At 50.7% G+C, this 20,211-nt stretch overlaps 1 protein-coding gene across 1 annotated transcript in view; it reads left to right on the forward strand.

Annotated features, from left to right (window-relative positions):
* Positions 1 to 20,211, forward strand: part of CRPPA (CDP-L-ribitol pyrophosphorylase A) — a 62,798-nt gene that overhangs the window by 933 nt on the left and 41,654 nt on the right. The window lies entirely within an intron of this gene.

Here is a 20,211-nt window from a genome sequence, read left to right on the forward strand (position 1 = left end):
CATTCATCCATCCTGCATCCATTCATCCATCCTGCATCCATCATTCATTCATGCATCCACCCATCCATCCATCCACCCACCCATCCATCCTGCATCCATCATTCATTCAAGGCACCCATCCATCCATCCATCCTGCACCCATCATGCATCCATGCATCCATCCACCCATCCACCCACCCATACATCATCCATCCTGCATCCATTCATCCATCCATCATTCATTCATGCATCCACCCATCCATCCACCCACCCATCCATCCTGCATCCATCATTCATTCATGCATCCACCCAGCCATCCATCCTGCATCCATCATTCATTCATGCATCCACCCATCCACCCATCATTCATCCTGCATCCATTCATGCATCCACCCATCCACCCACCCATCATCCATCCTGCATCCATCCATCATTCATGTATTTTTATGACCATATAACTTGCACACAGCTTGTCGGTGTTCAATACCAGTCTCGAACCTTGTACTCCAGCACCAATGATACATAATTAATATTAATTGTTTTTAAAACATGTATTTATTCGACACCAATGCGCACTCCGGGAAAGTCGGGTGTCTCCCGGCCGGCAGATAGCGCGATTTTTTAAAATATTTGTATTGGGCTTTAAGTGACGACACAGTAGGTCCATGGGGCTTAGTGGTGCTACGCCCCTACGCCCCAATGGACGCACCACGCGTGTAGGTCATTAAGAGTGGTAGCATGTCAGCCTCTTCGCCTCGGACTTAGGGGCGGAAATACAGGCCACAGCATGGGCCAAACAGCCCAGGGCTTTAAGTGAGGTAGGAGCGTAGCCGATGTAATGAAAAGCACGTAAGCTAAAAACCTGTGCTTAGTGTGCCGCCCCACCTGTACTTTGTTGCTTCTGTCATTGTATTAAAATATATAATGCAACAAGTAACATTACACCTACAGCAAGCCAGGACTAATGACTTTGTCAATGGTTGTTAGTTGCATAAAATAAGCAACAACCACGGCTTTGTTGTATAGAATATTGAAAATGGTTCCGTTCTGAAATGATGAGTGAGGGAAAGAACTATAAGGTGTCTCTTTGAAGTTACCTTAAGGGCAGTGAAGGGTGTTCCTGCTGCAGATGTAAGCATTTTTAGGTTTCGGCTGCAAAAAAGCTGCGCAAGCAGCTTTTGCGCAGGAGAAATCTAATGAGTTACAGTATGTTGCTCTAGAATACGCCCTCTGTTCCATTGGCTAGCTCCATAAATGGAGGCTAGCCATTGGAACAGAGAGGCGTCCGTCAGGGCCGGACCAGATTCGGGGGCGTTCCCGAGAATTTTTGGCTTTTGGCTACGTCATGCTACGTCAGCCAAAAGCCGGGAACGCCCCCGAATCTGGTCCGGCCGGGCCGCAAGCAAGCCGGAAGTCCCGCCGCCGCTCTTTCTATTTCAACAACAACAAGGGACCCCAAAATTAGTCAGCAGGGACCTCGGGGAGCATACTTTTTATCAAACAACATTGGTCCCCAACATTGAGAAATTTCAGCAAAAAATAAAATATAGACGGAGTCAATCTATATTTTTAGAAAGGCATGTCCAGCCGGACAGTGGTCTTTCAGAGTTTTTACTCAGAATTCATGTATTCAAATCACATAACAATACCTTCCAACAATCAACCAGTGTGGACCACAAGCCTGTGTCCAGTACCAACAGAGCAGGTACAAAGGGTTGATATAGACAGCAAAGAAGGGCTTTGTAAGGCGAAATCAGGTTACTCTATTAACAATACAAATGTACAGAGTATTTCAACCATGCACTTGGCATCCAATAGTAATCAAAATTCGGTTTCAGTGCATACAAAGTCGACGGCGTTTCGGACCCCTAGTAAATCTCAGGGTCCGCTCTTTCTATGCCAGGGGAAAAGTGCCCGGGAGAAAGGAGTGCGGCCGCCAGCGAGGCCCCGGTGCAGGAGAGCCCCGCCCGCGGCACCCGAGAAGAGAGCCCAGGCCCCGGCAGAGGAAGGACACCGCAAGCGCCCCCGCCGCCTCCTGGGAGCAGTCCGGTGAGTTTTGAAGTTCTCCGTGTCCCTCCTCCCGCCGTCCCCCCTCCCGCTCTCCCCCCTCCCGCTCTCTGTGTGGTCCTGCCTTCCTCCCGGAGCCTGGTAATGAAAGCCTAAGCGGTCCGGTGAGTTTTGAAGTTCTCCGTGTCCCTCCTCCCGCCGTCCCCCCTCCCGCTCTCCCCCCTCCCGCTCTCCGTGTGGTCCTGCCTTCCTCCCGGAGCCTGGTAATGAAAGCCTACGAAGTTGTGAAATGAGGCCCATGAATTCACCCAAATAGCGGTTACAACATTCTACCTTTTTTCTGGTATATGTCTTTGTCTTGTAAGTTGTTGGACAGGCCACATGAAGGGCCCGCTCCCCCTCTGCCCGACCAGGCCCGAGCCCGGTCCCTCAAGTGTTACACACCACCACTCCACGGTTTCCGTCCCCTCCGGGACCCCTGCCTCTGAACCTCTCGACCCCTTGGGCCCGATCCCCTACTGGCCCTCGCGTCCGACCTGGGCGCCATCTTGGACACTGCACCACGAGGCCGCGTGGCCTCCGATCGACCCTAACCCTGGGCCTGGCCAGGCCTCAGACATCCCGGCACCACCATCCACCCAGGAGGTGAGCGGACTACTTGGCAGGTCAATGGGAGAAAGAGGTGTCGATGGCTCTCCCCCGCCAGGTACCGCTCGCCCCCAGCCTCCCCGGGCGCTGGCTCCACCCCCCTGCTGGCTGTCTGGACTCCCTCATCCTGGACCCCCCGACCTCCAAGTGCGAGGGTCCGGACATCAAAGGGCACCAGCCCTATAACTGGGGCCGCTCCAGAGCAGGAAGGCAGTTGTATCCTGGAGTCGAGAGACGCAGAGAAGAACTCATCCTTGACGGACTACTGGCGCTGCCGTAGCCCTGCCTTGTGAACTATCGTCCTGCCTGCTGGCTCTGCCGCAACCTCCGTAAACCTTCATCGTCGTCGGGACCTGCTGGCGTGGCCGCGGACCGTTTGTACCTCCATCTTCATCGGGACCTGCTGGCTCCGCCGCGGACCGTCGCTACCGTCAACCATCTCGGGACCTGCTGGCTCCGCCGCGGCCCGATCACCGAGAACGCCGAGCTCGAGGATTGAGAGCTATTTCATCCACCCATCTGGTAACAGGACTGTCCCGCTACCCCTTTCCCAAACCAGAGACCAGAACCGAGGGGACCCCTGAGTCCAGACCTCCTTGTATCATTTGACCGTACTTGAAGATTTGCTGATAAAATATCGTTTAACCTTATCCTTGTGTGGTGTCCGTCTGTGGGGGGGAAGTTACTTGTCTGTACGATCGCTGGAGACGGCTCTCCCTGGAGACCTCTCCCCTTATACTCGGCCGACCCTCCCGGTCCGTCTAACATTGGTGGCCAGCGGCGCGATCCGAATCACCGCATAATCGTACAGAGAGTAGCTCACCCCACAACGAAATCACGATGACAACCAAAGAAAGCGGATCCACCGAGAAATTTCAGATGGAGAAATTGGAAGAATACAGCCATCGTGAATTAAAACAATTCTGCATCGAACTAGGTATCGCTACCACCGGACTAAGTACCAAAGACGATTTCAAGCATGCCCTGGAGTCCTGGGCAGAAACCGGGGCCGTCAGACCCCCGGACCAAAATATCGCAGCAGTAGAAAAAGACACCACGGCTCCCGAGGAGCGAAGAACGGGTCTCTCACAAGACGAGATCCAGGAACGAGAAAGAACAAGACTACATGAACTAGAAATGGCCCGGCTCAAAATGGATGGTGAACTCAAATTGGCCGAACAGAAACTGAACTTAGAACATCTGAGGCTCCGAGAAGAAAGAGAGGAAAAACAGAGACAAAGAGAGCTCGAGGAAAAAAGACTGGCATATGAACATGAGCGCAAATTAGCTGAGATAGACTTACGCAAGCAGAACAAGGAATCAGGGGTGACCGAGCAACCCCGCACCCCGGGAGCAACAGATAAGAAGGTACACATCCCCAAGGATGTCGTTCGAGAATACTTCCGAGAGGACGACATCCAACAATGGTTCAAGGCCTACGAAATAGCTATGACCTCCCACCGGATCGATCGAAGCGACTGGGGAGCCGGTCTATGGGGGAGATTCCTCAATGAGGGCCGCGATGCCCTGCTACAGCTCCCGGACCATCTGATGACCTCCTATGACCACATGAAAGCGGCCCTCCTCACCCGCTATGGGCTCACACCCGAGATGTACCGCCAGAGGTTTAGAGACTGCACCCGCATCCCGGGTACAACTTGGGTGGAGTACGTGAACTATTTCAGCCGAGCCTTCGAGGGTTGGATCAAAGGAAGCAATGTCACAACTTACGAACAGCTCTTCAATCTCATGGTGTGGGAGCATCTGTCAAACAATTGCTTCATCGAGCTCCGCCAGCACCTCCTCGACAGCAAATTGACTGATCCACGGCAGCTCGCAGCCGAGGCTGACCGGTGGGAAATCACTAGAGTGGGCCGAAATGGGTCCTATGAACAGAACCGGAACCACCACGGTCAGCACCGTCCCCGAGGAGGAGGAGGAGGGGGCCAAGGACGAGACAATGCTCCGGCCGCCCCCGCTGCCAGCACCACCCCCCCGGCCAACCGGGGCAGCACCCCGGCACGACCGGGATATAGAGCCAATGTCACATGTCACCGATGCCAGCGAGTCGGCCACTACGCAAACGACCCAAATTGCCCACAGAACCAGAGCCCGAGACCCCGCCAGGTGGCTGCTGCTGCCCTGGGGGAAGAACAGATCTCCGAGGAACAGGAAGAATATGAGCAAGAACATCAAGAATGGGAGCCAGCCGCCATGGCTCTAGCCTGCTTAGGGGGGAAAGACATGGTCCCGCGGGTCCCCCTACCCGCTAACACCCGGAAGTACAGTCAATGGGTGAGCATCAATGGACGCCGGGCCGAAGCCCTCCGTGACACCGGGGCCAGTGTAACAGCCGTCCGCTGTCACCTGGTGACCCCAGAACAGTTCCTACCAAATATTCTCTGCCCTGTCCGTTCAGCCGATAACTCGGAAAGTCTGTGTTGGATGGCCTGCGTCCCTTTCGAATGGGGAGGAGTCTCCGGCATGCTGAAGGTGACGGTCCGAGATGATGCTCCCGTAGACTGCCTCCTGGGGAATGACCTTGAAAGCTCTCCGTGGGCAGCCGTAGAACGAAGAGAACACCTGGGGATGTTAGGCATCCCGGACTGGGCGTGCGTCACCACCCGGTCCATGGCCGCCCGTGCCAATCTCCGACCCGAGGAACCTGAATGGCCGGCACCTCCTCCCCCGGTCGCTCCAGCAGAAGACGCCGACCGTGCCGTCCCCCCAGAACCAGCTCAACCTCCGGACCTCTCTGGCCTAGATCAGTGGCATCAAGAGGGGGGGCCCACCCAGGAGCAGTTTCGCCAAGAGCAGAAGACCTGTCCCTCCCTCGAGGGACTCCGCCAACAAGCCCTCGCCCAGAGCGCAGGGGATACCTCCGGAACACATTGGGTCTATTGGGACAATGATCTGCTATACAGTGAACAAAGGATCGCGGAGTTGGGGGCCAGTCGAGTGCTAGTAGTGCCCCTCCGTTTTAGAGACTTCTTGCTAAATCTGGCCCACGATGTCCCCCTGGCTGGACACCTGGGTCAGGATAAAACCTACAGCCGCCTAGTGACCCACTTCTTCTGGCCTAAAATGAGGAATGATGTACTCCAGCATTGCCGATCTTGCCCCACGTGCCAAGCCAGTGGGAAGAGCGGCCGCAAACTAAAAGCCCCCCTGCAACCATTTCCAGTGGTCACCACCCCGTTCGAGAGGGTCGGGATAGACATTGTGGGGCCCCTGGACCCCCGTACAGCACAAGGACATCGATTCATCCTGGTACTGGTGGACCACGCCACTCGCTACCCCGAGGCTGTTCCCCTGCGAACTGTGACAGCCCCGGTAGTCGGCCGGGCCCTGATGGGGATCTTCTCCCGTGTGGGCTTCCCCCGAGAAGTCGTCAGCGACAGAGGCACGAACTTTATTTCAAAATATATGAAGTCCCTCTGGCAACAGTGTGGGGTCACCTACCGATTCACGACCCCCTATCACCCTCAAGGAAACGGACTCGTTGAGCGGTTCAACCGCACGCTCAAAGGGATGATTGGGGGGTTGGAAGAGCCCCTCCGTCGCCAGTGGGATGTGCTACTGCCATGCCTCCTCTTCGTATATCGAGAAGTCCCCCAGAAGTCCCTCGGCTTCAGCCCGTTTGAATTGTTGTATGGACACCCGGTACGGGGGCTGCTCAGCCTAGTCAAAGAAGGCTGGGAAATGCCCCCTCTAAAGAACCCTCCAGATGTCTTCAAATACCTCCTAACCCTCCGCAACCAGACCCGACGATTCAGGGAGATAGCGAAAGCAAACTTGGAGGCCAGTCAAGAGGACATGAAAAAGTGGTATTTACAAAATGCCTCCTCCATCGAGTTTGAACCCGGCCAACAAGTATGGGTAATGTCCCCCACCGAACCATGCGCCCTGCAAGACAAGTGGACGGGGCCCTTCAAAGTAGTCGAGCGCAAGGGCCCTGTCACCTATCTCATCGATATGGAATCTTCACGGAACCCCCTCCGGGTCCTCCACGCTAATAGACTGAAACCCCATTTCGTGCGTTCAGAACTCAGCCTCCTGATGGCCACAGACAATGGGGCCGAAGAAGACTCCGAACCCCTCCCTGACCTCCTACGGACTCGGGAGAAAGACGGCTCCGTGGACGGGGTCCGACTCTCGGAGGCCCTCACCCTGGAACAACGCCAAGAATGTCGAGACCTTCTGCTGCAGTTCGCCAGCCTGTTCTCCCTCACCCCAGGTGTCACCTCCTGGTGTGTGCACGACGTGGACACGGGGGACAGCCCCCCTATCCGCCACCGAGCCTACCGCGTACCAGATCGGGTACGGGCCTGCATCCAGGAAGAGGTGACCAAGATGCTCACGCTCGGGGTCATTGAGCCCTCAGACAGCCCCTGGGCCAGCCCAGTAGTACTGGTCCCCAAAGCAGCCGCCCCCGCACCACACCGGAACTCCGGTTCTGCGTCGACTACCGGGGCTTGAATGCGGTCACCAGAACAGACGCACATCCCATCCCCCGGGCAGATGAACTAATCGACCGCATGGGAGCTGCCCGCTACCTCAGCATTTTCGACCTGACGGCGGGCTACTGGCAGATCGGCCTCACACCCCGGGCCCAAGAACGATCTGCGTTTTCCACTCCTGACGGCCATTATCATTTCAAGGTCATGCCCTTCGGCATGAAGAATGCCCCAGCAACGTTCCAGCGACTCGTTAACCAGGTCTTGGCAGGACTCGAAGGATTCAGTGCCGCCTACCTAGACGACATCGCTGTATACAGCCACCACTGGTCCGACCACCTCCACCACCTCCGAGAGGTGCTACAGGCCCTTCAGCGAGCTGGCCTCACGATCAAGGCCAGCAAATGCCAGATTGGTCAGGGATCCGTGACCTACCTTGGACACCAGGTGGGAAGCGGCCTGGTGGCCCCTCTGCAGCTCAAGATCGCCGCCATCCAGTCCTGGCAGCCCCCCATCACCCAGACCGAGGTACGCGCCTTTCTGGGACTCACGGGCTATTACCGACGGTTCGTGAAGGACTATGGTAGCATAGTGGGGCCCCTCACAGAACTCACATCCAAAAATCAACCAAAGAAGGTCAACTGGACCCCAGATTGTCAAGCAGCCTTCGAACAACTGAAGGCCGCCATGTGCTCCGCCCCTGTGCTCCAGGCCCCCGACTACAGCCGGGAATTCGTCGTCCAGACGGATGCCTCCGACCATGGCATTGGGGCGGTCCTGTCTCAATTGAACCCTGAAGGCCTTGATCAGCCAGTGGCCTTCATCAGCAGGCGACTCCTGCCCCGAGAACAACGCTGGAGCACCATCGAGAGGGAGGCCTTCGCCGTGGTATGGGCCCTCAAAAAGCTCCGGCCCTATCTCTTTGGCACACACTTTCGGGTACAGACCGATCATCGACCCCTGCAGTGGCTGATGCAAATGCGGGGGGAGAACCCAAAACTACTACGTTGGTCCATCTCCCTACAGGGGATGGACTTCACTGTGGAACATCGACCTGGACAAGACCACGCCAACGCGGATGGCCTGTCACGCTTTTTCCGCCTCGACGAGGAGAGTCCCCAAGAGGATGGGTGACTCTCCCCGCCTTCAGCTGGGGGGGACGCATGTTGGACAGGCCACATGAAGGGCCCGCTCCCCCTCTGCCCGACCAGGCCCGAGCCCGGTCCCTCAAGTGTTACACACCACCACTCCACGGTTTCCGTCCCCTCCGGGACCCCTGCCTCTGAACCTCTCGACCCCTTGGGCCCGATCCCCTACTGGCCCTCGCGTCCGACCTGGGCGCCATCTTGGACACTGCACCACGAGGCCGCGTGGCCTCCGATCGACCCTAACCCTGGGCCTGGCCAGGCCTCAGACATCCCGGCACCACCATCCACCCAGGAGGTGAGCGGACTACTTGGCAGGTCAATGGGAGAAAGAGGTGTCGATGGCTCTCCCCCGCCAGGTACCGCTCGCCCCCAGCCTCCCCGGGCGCTGGCTCCACCCCCCTGCTGGGTGTCTGGACTCCCTCATCCTGGACCCACCGACCTCCAAGTGCGAGGGTCCGGACATCAAAGGGCACCAGCCCTATAACTGGGGCCGCTCCAGAGCAGGAAGGCAGTTGTATCCTGGAGTCGAGAGACGCAGAGAAGAACTCATCCTTGACGGACTACTGGCGCTGCCGTAGCCCTGCCTTGTGAACTATCGTCCTGCCTGCTGGCTCTGCCGCAACCTCCGTAAACCTTCATCGTCGTCGGGACCTGCTGGCGTGGCCGCGGACCGTTTGTACCTCCATCTTCATCGGGACCTGCTGGCTCCGCCGCGGACCGTCGCTACCGTCAACCATCTCGGGACCTGCTGGCTCCGCCGCGGCCCGATCACCGAGAACGCCGAGCTCGAGGATTGAGAGCTATTTCATCCACCCATCTGGTAACAAGACTGTCCCGCTACCCCTTTCCCAAACCAGAGACCAGAACCGAGGGGACCCCTGAGTCCAGACCTCCTTGTATCATTTGACCGTACTTGAAGATTTGCTGATAAAATATCGTTTAACCTTATCCTTGTGTGGTGTCCGTCTGTGGGGGGGAAGTTACTTGTCTGTACGATCGCTGGAGACGGCTCTCCCTGGAGACCTCTCCCCTTATACTCGGCCGACCCTCCCGGTCCGTCTAACATAAGTCCTATTCACTTCCTGCCATACCCCCTGTATTTTATAACTTGATCACCTAAGTGATATTTGTATTAACTTCCCTTCCTTTTACCGATGTGATTTTTTTTGTCTGTCAATTTCATGTTCATATTTGTTTTTCCTCGCCCTTTCTGTTCCTTACTACACGTGGTGTAAATTGCTAAATTGCTCTTTTGCACTATCCAGATATGTGCTGCACGTTGTAAATGTCTGGATTGCTCCTGCCCATACCATATCTCACAGTGTAAATTAATTTATGTGCATTTTCCCCTTTCCACACCATATCCTATTCAGTGTACACCAATCCCCTTCGTCACAGCACGTCACATCCTGTGTACACGGATATGTGCTGGTATAGCCCGCCTTCATATATCAGCCCCCTGCGGAGTATATATGAATATATGTTCGTATCTGGTCGCCATACAGTATCCCTGCAGTGTGTATTAATATATGATTGTCCTCGTCGCCATACCATTCTCATGTAGTGTATACACCATGCCTTACTCTCCAGTGTATGTCAACCTGTGTCCGTATCCCCCCCATACTAAATTCAGCCAGTGCACACTAATCTCTCTTCATTCTCGTAGCTTACAGTATTTGTAAATGTATATCTATATTATTATTTCTTAATCCACATCCTTCCCACTGCTCATTATTTGTACGTCCTTGTGTTATTTCTCAATGCCATATTCCCTGAGATGTTTATTATTATAAGTGCCTATAACATTTATCCTTATAGCTCCGTATAGGTTTTATCCACACCATACATTCAACAGTATTTCCGCAAATGTCATTTTTCCCATACTGTATCCTTAGTGCCATTCCTCCTCGTAACTCGTGTAAAGCATATTAATAATATATATGCCTACATTCCTTCGCCCGTACCACACTGTAATGATCTATCCAGCCGTGTATAGTATCACGTGTGTGTACTTCCCTTCCTATGGCCCTTATTGCGGGTATGTACACGCAGTCCCTCCATTACTTCCATTTCTTTGGTCCCGCGTCGCCCTTGTCAACACTCAATGTAAACGTGCGCGGTTATTTCCTATACGTCGCCCCAGCAGTATATTTCTAGACATGTGTTCACATGTCGATCCCCGCAGTGAGCATCTGCTCCCTGCTCGGTTCCCAGCCCTGTCTTTGGAATCTTTTTTGAATCTGTATTTTTCTTTTGGCGCGTCCCTCGGAGCACGGCGTAGTGTCGTTTCCTGCCCACTTCCTTTCCTCGCAGTCTATATTCACGGTTGCATCTTGCTCTTGGGCAGTGTTTATTCATGGTTGCATCATTCTCTTGGGCAGTGTATAGGGCAGTCTATTTTCACGGTTTTATCTTGCTCCTGGGCAGTGTACAATGACCTCAGCAGCATATACATGCTTGTGCTTGCCCCACACTCACACTATAAACTCAACAGCTTATACATGCTTTTGCTCGCCCCACGCTCCCATGATGATCTCAGCAGCATATACATGTGCTTGTGTTCAGCCCACGCTCACATGATGATCTCAGGAGCACATACATTGTTAAATTGTTGTAAATTGTTGTGTCTTGTAAAGCGCACTGCTACCCGGAGGCCTCGTAGCGCTATAGACCGCTGGGGAACCCGTCCTGGCTTTCCCTGTGAGATAGTCCCTCCTGGGGGTCTCCAAGGTGAAACCAGGCATCCCCGGCGTTTGTGTGGGGCCGTTGTGGAGATGAGGCAAGCTAATGCCCAGAGTTGCCGAGTGTGCTCCCTGGTCGGAGTAGGCACCGATGCGAGAATTATCAGTCCGCTGATCCTGGTCCAAGACCCTGCCGCGTCGGGAATCGAACCCTGGTCCCGGGCCGTTCTCTGCACTCGGGTCTGCCGCCTCTAACCAGTGAGCCACACCTCTCCACGTGTGCTTGTGCTCGCCCTACACTAACATGATCCCAGCAACTAATAAAAGTATCCTGTGCTCACACTCTTGGTTACTAGCTGATCACACCTTCGTACACACACACTGTTCTTCAAAGTGTGTTGACATGTTTGCGCTTAAATGTTGATCTGCCGTGCATACCCATGTTTGTGCTCACCGTTCTGCCTAAACGCCCTTCCTGGCAGTGTGTATCTACCTCTGATCACATGTTGATCCTAGCAGCGTATTTAGTTAGAGCTCACCTTCGTGCTGGCATGATGTATGCATGTGTGTATATATATATATATATATATCTCAGTGGTCGCACTTTGATTCCAGCAATGTAAATACACTTTTGTTGTACTTTCCTTCGTGCTCGCATGCTGTTCTTCGGAGAGTTAATACGGACTTATCAATGCTTGGCTTAGCTGATTGTGATTCATTTGGAAATATTTGGCTCAGGGGCGTTTAGGGCAGTGTGAGTTATGTGTTATGGTTGAGAGTGCTTTATCGGAGTGTGGTTCAGTTGAGTGTGGTTTTGCTGCGTGGGTTAGCTGAGTTTGCCTTAGACAGGGTGTAGTTTAGCGGCTGCACATCAGCAGATCGTAGTTTCCTCGGCGTGCTTCAACATCCTACGCATGCTACGGAAGATCTTCTGGTGGATCCCCACCGAGACCAGGAAGACCGTCACCCAGGCCCTCGTCACCAGCCGACTGGACTACGGCAACGCCCTCTACGCCGGTACCACCGCCAAGCTCCAGAAGAGACTCCAGCGGATCCAGAACGCCTCAGCCAGACTCATCCTCGACATCCCACGAACCAGCCACATCTCCGGACATCTGAGAGACCTTCACTGGCTCCCCGTCAACAAAAGAATCACCTTCCGCCTCCTCACCCACGCACACAAAGCCCTACACGACCAAGGCCCGAGCTACCTCAACAGCCGGATCAACTTCTACGCTCCCAAACGCCACCTCCGATCAGCCAACCACGCCCTCGCCGCCGTCCCCCGCATCCGAAGAGCGACCACAGGAGGAAGGTCCTTCTCCTACCTGGCCGCCAAGACCTGGAACTCCCTCCCTCCCTCCCGACCTGCGCCTGACCCAAGACCACCTCTCCTTCAGGAAGAAGCTGAAGACCTGGCTGTTCGAGCAGTAGCGGTACCCCCCCCCCCCCCAACGCCTTGAGACCCTACGGGTATGTAGCGCGCTCTACAAGTGTCATCGGTTGATTGATTGATTGATTGATTTAGTTGATTACCTCTAGCTGGGCGTGCTTCAGCTGCTAGTGGTTCAGCCTGGCACGGACCTGCCGAGGGTTGTAGACCTCTTTAAACGGGCACAAGCTCTGCTAAACTGCTCAGTGTAGCTTACATGGGTGCGCGTTGGTGTATTTTGGAAGGTGTGGCTAACCAGAGTCGACTAGCCGAACGTGCTTTAGACGAGCGGGCCACATAAATGCGGTTCGGCTGGGAGTCGTATGGCAGAGGTTAGTTTAGTTGACGGTGGTTTAACCAGAGGCGCTTGTCAGGGGGTGGGGCGTATTTAACCTGAATGTGGTTTAAAAGAAAGTGGTCCGACTGAGTACTGGAGAGCTGAGAGTGACTTGTTATGACATGGTTTCGCCGACTGTGGGGTTGTGTGTGTGAGAGTGCTCCAGTTAGTTCTGGGTTAGCTGAGAGGGCTTTGGCTGAGTGGTTCAACTGAGCTGGGTTTATGGGATAGCGGTCTGTTTAGTGTGCCTCGACATGTAGCCTGAAAGTCGTTTAGCTGAGTACAGGTTGGCTAAATAATTTGTGTGAGTGTGGTTCAGCTGAGCTTGGCTGAGCTGACATTGGCTTATCCGAAACTCGTTTGGTAAGTGCTGTTTCACTAGCAAGGTTTAGCAGCCCTTGGATTACCTGAGAACGGTTTAGATGAGAATGGTTTGGTTGAAGGAGGTTTAGGTTACTATGATTTACCTGAAAGCGGGTTAGATTTGTATGGGTTAGCTAAACGTGATTTGCTTGAGCACAGGTCAACTCAGGGGGCTTGGCTGAGGACTATCCAAGGGGGCCTTATGGGCAGTAATTTAGATTGGTGCAGTTTGGATTAGACGAGTGCCTGGTCTGCGGCTGAATTAAAAGTATCTCAAATGAGAGGGGTATGGATGACAGGGGTATGGCTGAGAATGTAGCAGCGATTCAAAGGAGATGTTTGTAATTTAATTAAGTGCTGGTTACAGGAGAAGGATAAATGCGATTGTGGTTTAGCTGAGAGTGCTTTACATGAGTGTGACTTGGCCGAGAATGGCCGAGAGTGGCTTCGATGAGTGCGGTTTGGGTTAGATGAGCAGTGGTTTGGAGGAACGGGATTGAGGTGTGACTGAGAGTTGTTTACATGAGTGCTGTTTAGTTAATGGCGAGTAACTAAGGGTGGTTTACATGACAGAGGTATGGCTGAGAGCGGGTTCAATGAGAGTGCTTTAAACGAGATTATTGAGGTTCAGCTGGGAGTGGTTTACAGGAGAGGTGGCTGTGGTTTGACCAAGGGTGGTTTACAAGAGAGGGCTTTAGGTGATTTTTGTTTAGCTGAGAGTTGTTTACATTATTAAAGTTTAGGTATTAGAGTGTGGCTGAGAATGTTTTCATTGAGAGCGATTTAAAGGAGATGGTTATGGTTTAACTGAAGGGGGTCTACAGGAGAGATGGTTTTGTGGTTTAATTGAGGGTGGTATAGCGGAGAGGGGTTTGGGTGCTTGTGGGGTAGTGTGTTGTGCTAGTCTGTGAGGGGTGTGACTGCTACTCTCGGAGGGCTGTTAGCGCTGCTGGTAGTGTGTGGTGCTAGTCTGTGAGGGGTGTGAGTGCTTGTGATAGTGTGACTGCTACTCTCGGAGGGCTGTTAGCGCTGCTGGTAGTGTGTGGTGCTAGTCTGTGAGGGGTGTGAGTGCTTGTGATAGTGTGACTGCTACTCTCGAAGGGTGGTTTGCGCTTCTGGTAGTGTGTGGTGCTAGTCTGTGAGGGGTGTGAGTGCTTGTGATAGTGTGACTGCTACTCTCGGAGGGTTAGCGCTGCTGGTACTGTGTGGTGCTAGTCTGTGAGGGGTGTGAGTGCTTGTGATAGTGTGACTGCTACTCTCGGAGGGTTATTAGCACTGCTGGTAGTGTGTGGTGCTAGTCTGTGAGGGGTGTGACTGCTACTCTCGGAGGGTTGTTAGCGCTGCTGGTAGTGTGTCGTGCTTGTCTGTGAGTGCTTGTGATATTGTGACTGCTACTCTGTTAGACTTTTAGTAGAGTAGGGTTGCTGGTCTGTGAGAGGTGGGAAAGTGCTATTGGTAGAGTAGAGAGAGTGCAGAGTAGAGGGAGTGCAGAGTAGAGGGAGTGCAGAGTAGAGGGAGTGCAGAGTAGAGGGAGTGCAGAGTAGAGGGAGTGCAGAGTAGAGGGAGTGCAGAGTAGAGGGAGTGCAGAGTAGAGGGAGTGCAGAGTAGAGGGAGTGCAGAGTAGAGGGAGTGCAGAGTAGAGGGAGTGCAGAGTAGAGAGAGTGCAGAGTGACTAGGGAGTGCTAGGGACTGCAGAGTGACTAGGGAGTGCTAGGGACTGCAGAGTGACTAGGGAGTGCTAGGGAGTGCAGAGTGACTAGGGAGTGCTAGGGAGTGCAGAGTGACTAGGGAGTGCAGAGTGACTGCAAAGTGACTGCTAGATATTAAGCTAATGGCAATGTAAATGACAATGCCATTTATTTATCTGTTTTCAAAACCAACACATAAATACAAATTTTGTCATTTACAATGCCAATAGCTCTAACTTTTCCAAAGGCGAAACCATTGCATTGTAAATGCTTGTTTTTTCATCCTGGGGCTGAGGGCAAAAATGGAGAGCCCTACAGGGACCCGTCTCAGCACCTGCCTTTTAGAACCGCTGGGCCGGACACCGGCAGGACCCGGCGAACTTAAAGCCCTGCAGCAGCCTAAGGGATTCCTTGAGGTATTGGATGCGTACCATGCATTGTTGGCACAGGGCATGGGCAAAATATGCCTCTTTACAGCAGCTTCTGGACTACGAGAAGGCTCCTCAGTAAATTGTAAGGTCCATCAGGGACAGCATTCCATCATGGGTCCAGTTGCAGCTTAGATTGCTAGAAGGCAACGCAGTGACAGCGTGGCAAAGATGATACTGAGGTTGGCACCTTTTTCACAGGCGGAAACTGGCATCTTATTCAGACAGCATCTTATTTACAGGCTGATGTTAGCATCTTATTGGCTCGGCATGTTACTCTGTCAGCATTTAGATAGATGAACCACATCCCATTTACTAAATATGAAATATTACATAGTGCTGCGTTGCATCAGATTTAGCATTTTCACACTATGTATGTATGTTGGTGGTCAAATACATGACATCCTCCTATAAGGTTCACCAGGATTTAACCTGAGTGAAGCATACTTTTCCACCAAAACATGGGCCAACTGTGCTACTCTTAATGTCTTAATAAATGCAGCACTTCTCAACACAACCTGTACGTAAATTATCTGAGCTGAGCAAAGTTTGTAGGAATCATTGGCAGCAAAAGGGGTCACTCAGTTCAAGACATTCCTATGCAACTATGTCTGAATAACTAATCTTGCTTGTCCTATAGGAAAATCACATTGGATCACAAATATTTATATTTTTAACATGCCACATCCCCCTACAGGATTCATCTATATTTAGCCTGAGCGAAGCAACTTTCCACTAAAACATGTGCTGACTCTGCCTCCCACCAACCAATGCATTCCTATGGAATTATATACAATAAATAACCCTCCTTTCTCTCATTAAAATGAACTTGATTAACAAATATTTATATTGATGTTATTAAATGGAGCACCTGTTGTCTGAGCCAAGCAACTTTTGGTGCCAAATAGGTGACTCTTACTTCAGTGCCTTCCTATGCAGTGATGTCAGAATAAATAACCGGCTACTTTATGAATGGGAGCATCTTTAATGCCTCAGACCCATAGAACCCAAATAAGGCCAAGTAACTAAGTTATGTATTCATCAAGTTTTTTGATAATTATATAAATATACGTTGATACACCCAAAACCAAGAATACAGACAAACAAACAATTAGATGACTTCTGTTCTTTAAATGTCATTTAGTTATGATGGTTTGTTCACGTTGTATTAAAAATCCTCCATAGTGGGTTGATTATGGGTTCAGCCAACATGTTTCGCCCCAAGAGGGCTTTCAGGCCTGGGGGTTTTTCAAGGCTTGTGGGATTATATGGCGATTTAGTCTTGAAGTAGGCCTCGGTTTTGGATTATCTGCCACAAAGTAATAGCAATATTACATCGATGTCTGTGGTAATATAAGCGAGTATTGCTATAGTGTTGAAAATAGGTATGTGACAGTAGTAGTATACTAAGTTTCTTTGAACATGATTACTCTTTGTAGTCCTTGTTGAAGAAATCAAGACATTAGCCCCATTGTTTTATGAAGGTGTTTATTTCCACTTTGGCCCTTTTGGAAACATTTTACTACCCTAGAAGTCACCACCTCTCAATCCACTTGAGTTCCATAGGGACCAAGTGTTGACCCCAAAGTGAGAGAATTGTTCGTTTGGTGGCCAACAGAAGGTGGGAGACAATGGCATCCCTTTCCTCTCACTCCAACAAGAAGTAGATATCCTATGCTGGGCTACCTAGCAGTATCACCTCTTGGCATCTGGCCAGGTCTACCTTTGACATTTGTTCTAATGTCGTCAAGACAGAGTTCCAAAAGGATTGTACCTTGGGACAGCACCATAGGATATACGTTAGTGAACCATCGTTCCCACACCACCCCAGCAATGTGAGCTGTCTTCTCTTACCATCTGGATCATCTGACCTGGGGTGTAGTTCGACATATAGTCTTTTAATTATTTTTTTCCCTCTCCCTTGTGTGTGAGGCAACCATTTTTTGCACAGAGTAAGATACCACCCCGCTGGTCTGTGTCGAGACTGAGTTGCAGCTCTCTCTCACAGGCATTCTGAAAAGCCAAGTTTTCATCTTTTTGCACAAAGGTGAGAATGTTGTATAGTTCGAAGGTAGCATGTCTACATCCAGTGCATGTTCAAAGGGCGTTAGAAATCTAGTTGCCCCTCTATTGATCTCCGTATGGAGAACCCAATGGCGCAATTGTAAGTAGCAAAAACACTCTTTCCGGGAGAGCATATTCCATAATTAATTACTCAAATGATTCATTAGTACACTCCTCAAATATACATCCCTTAGCATCTTGCATCCTTCTTCTAGCAAAGAACTCACTGAAGTCCAGGTGTGAAGTCTGCGTTCCCCCATAGTGGTGTGAAAGGCAAAGGGATAGTCATAAGCCCCTTTCACGTCGCTAAAGGGTAGCCTTCGTCACTGGGGACTTAAATAAAGTGTTCTCTGCACTTTAAGCAGCCTTGGTGTCTCCCAGAGAGGGCCCGCTGCCATGGTATGATCTATCATACACCACCCTTTCTCAGACTCACGCCTTTGAATTAGAAAGTGCGAGTGTGCCGACCGCATAGTAGTCGGTCAAGTCAGGGATACCCAGCCCTTCACTACAGGCTTAAGGGAATACTGGCATCTGGCTATTCTCTCTGCCTTGCAAAGTATGTGAGTAGCAAAGCCACTGGAGGTCTGTAATGTAGTCTTTTGGAATTTCGAGCACAACATTTTAACAGAGCTATAATATTTGGGGAAGATTGGTCATCTTTTATATTCTGCTATTCGGCCTAAAAGAGATACTGTTTTCTGTTTCCAGCTGTTGGAGGTTAATGACTTTGGATTTTGTCCGGGAGGGAGCTGGTGCAGTCCCAGGTTTTCAGTATGTGTCTGCGCCCATCGTTTTGGGATTATCTGCTGCAGCTGGCACACAATGGCTCTAGGGGTAGAAATGTTAAAAATCTCCAACTTGGTGACATTCATTTTAAAGCCGGATGCCTTTTTATAGCCCTCATAATTTAACGTTTTGCCCAGAACATGGAGGTCGAAACTCGTTGGCAAGGATAACACGAGGACCAATGTCTGCCCCAGCTTGTTTGGTCAAAAGGATTGACTAACAGCACTCAAGGACAATTAGATCGATAGTATTAATTATGCGGACATAAATAACACATCTGTTTTAGGCCTCAGGGAAGAACTGGGCGTGTGATGAACTTTCTCAGTTAATCCAGTGGTTAAGTTCACAGTTCTTTCATATTCTTTTTGAATAAGGAGAAGGACTTGCAAAAGATGATTTTGTTGTGTAACACTTTAGGTGATATGTGAATTGTTTGCACTGTGAATGATTTGCAAATGTAACACACTTGTCTTGTTTGTGGACATAGGGAACAGTGATTTGTTGATTATGTGTATTAATAAGTTCTTTTATTCAGTCATGTATATGAAAATATAGGTGACTATGTGTAACAAGAAAAGGTAAATGAGAAATGAATAATATAGACACACAAGATTAAAGGTACTCCTGTTGAATGAATTCATGATATGATTGCTGTGGTTTTCCCGGGCAAGCTCAAGCAGTGAGGTATCCCTCAAAGCCACTGATGGGTTTATTACCTGAGGGATTCGAGCCACACAGTGTCTCTAGGTTCTTTGTTGCCCTGTAGCTTTCCATATGCAATGACCTGCCACCTGTGGTTTCTTATAAGCCCTAGATCACTGCCTAGATGGGAACTAGGAGCAGGTGCAGAGGGTCCACGTGCCAGGGCTTTTGGGATTTCTCTCAGAAATGGCCTGCATTTTGGAAGATCTTTTTTCCCACAAAGGTGACTAGCCCCTCTATGCCTCAACCAAACTCCACACCCAGGATCCCTACAGAGGACCTCTGTAGGTGGACCACTTTGCCAAGCTTCGCTATGGCCTTTATTGACTCTTGGGTTTGGTGCAGATTGGGTTTCCTGGACAGGAGATTCCTGTGTGCCAATGCCAAGAACCTGCTAGTCGTGACCAATCCACCAGCCGGTTACCCACAAAGAAAAGGAGAGCCAGGCCCAATTCCATGTCGTAACTGGGAGGCAACTAAGGATAGACATGCACTGCTGCTTCAGCGGCTCCTCCATTAACAAACCTTTTCTGATTCACTTTAGCAAATCTTTTCAGAACTTTTACTTCCTCTATATAGTTGGATTTGATTGTCTTCGCAGCACTTCACCGTGGCCGTATCTGACCCCACTGAGGCCAATCCATGAATATTACTCAACCATCCAATCTCAAGTACTGATGGACGGGGTCTTTAAAGGGCAACGATTTAACCGCTTGACTCCCCTAGCAACATTTACCTCTTGGCTTTTTTTATAACCCATATATGTCATAACGCAGTATTGTCATGATGTCCTTATAACATGTGTATTAATTTGTAATTGTTGCTCCTTCTGGACCAGAGGTGTTTTTAATTATTTCTTTTTTGCCCCACATTCTGGGTCAGAAGCCACAGAGAAATTACCATAAACAACATGTTTTATGATGGGGTAACATTGCAATCGATACATAGAAAACATATTTCATCCTAAAGCTACAATTCGATTAGTACAGTACATCACAGCAGTAAAACAAAAGATATTTGTCTGACAAAAATAAAATCCGAGAGATCTGCAGAAAAAGCTAACATCTTCACGAAAAGCCACCCTAGCAAATTTCTTGCCTTAATCGCCAGCCTCAGGAAAGTATATATGGTAAACGCAACTTCCTCTGAGGCCAGGGATTGCAAAAAGTGAAATGCTTCTGTGCAATGACGCTCGGAGTACTTAATTACTAAAGGATTTCGAACATGGGACTTACAATTGGAATCAAAGGTGCAAAATAACGCTATATGTAAAGTGCTCTGTGCTGCTTTCTAATCACATTAACAAGGTACAAGATAGTGTGGTCAAGGAAAGCTTTATTCGACGGTTGTATTTAGCAATTATAAAAGCACATAAAACATACAGATACAATTACATTTAATACTGCACAAGTTAATACAACGGTCAAATAACAATATTTACAAAATAGAAATAAGATTAACTCGATTCTGTTAAAAACCACGTCCAAA

The sequence above is a fragment of the Lissotriton vulgaris genome, chromosome 2_1 (assembly GCF_964263255.1).
Source record: "Lissotriton vulgaris chromosome 2_1, aLisVul1.2, whole genome shotgun sequence".
NCBI lineage: Eukaryota > Metazoa > Chordata > Amphibia > Caudata > Salamandridae > Lissotriton > Lissotriton vulgaris.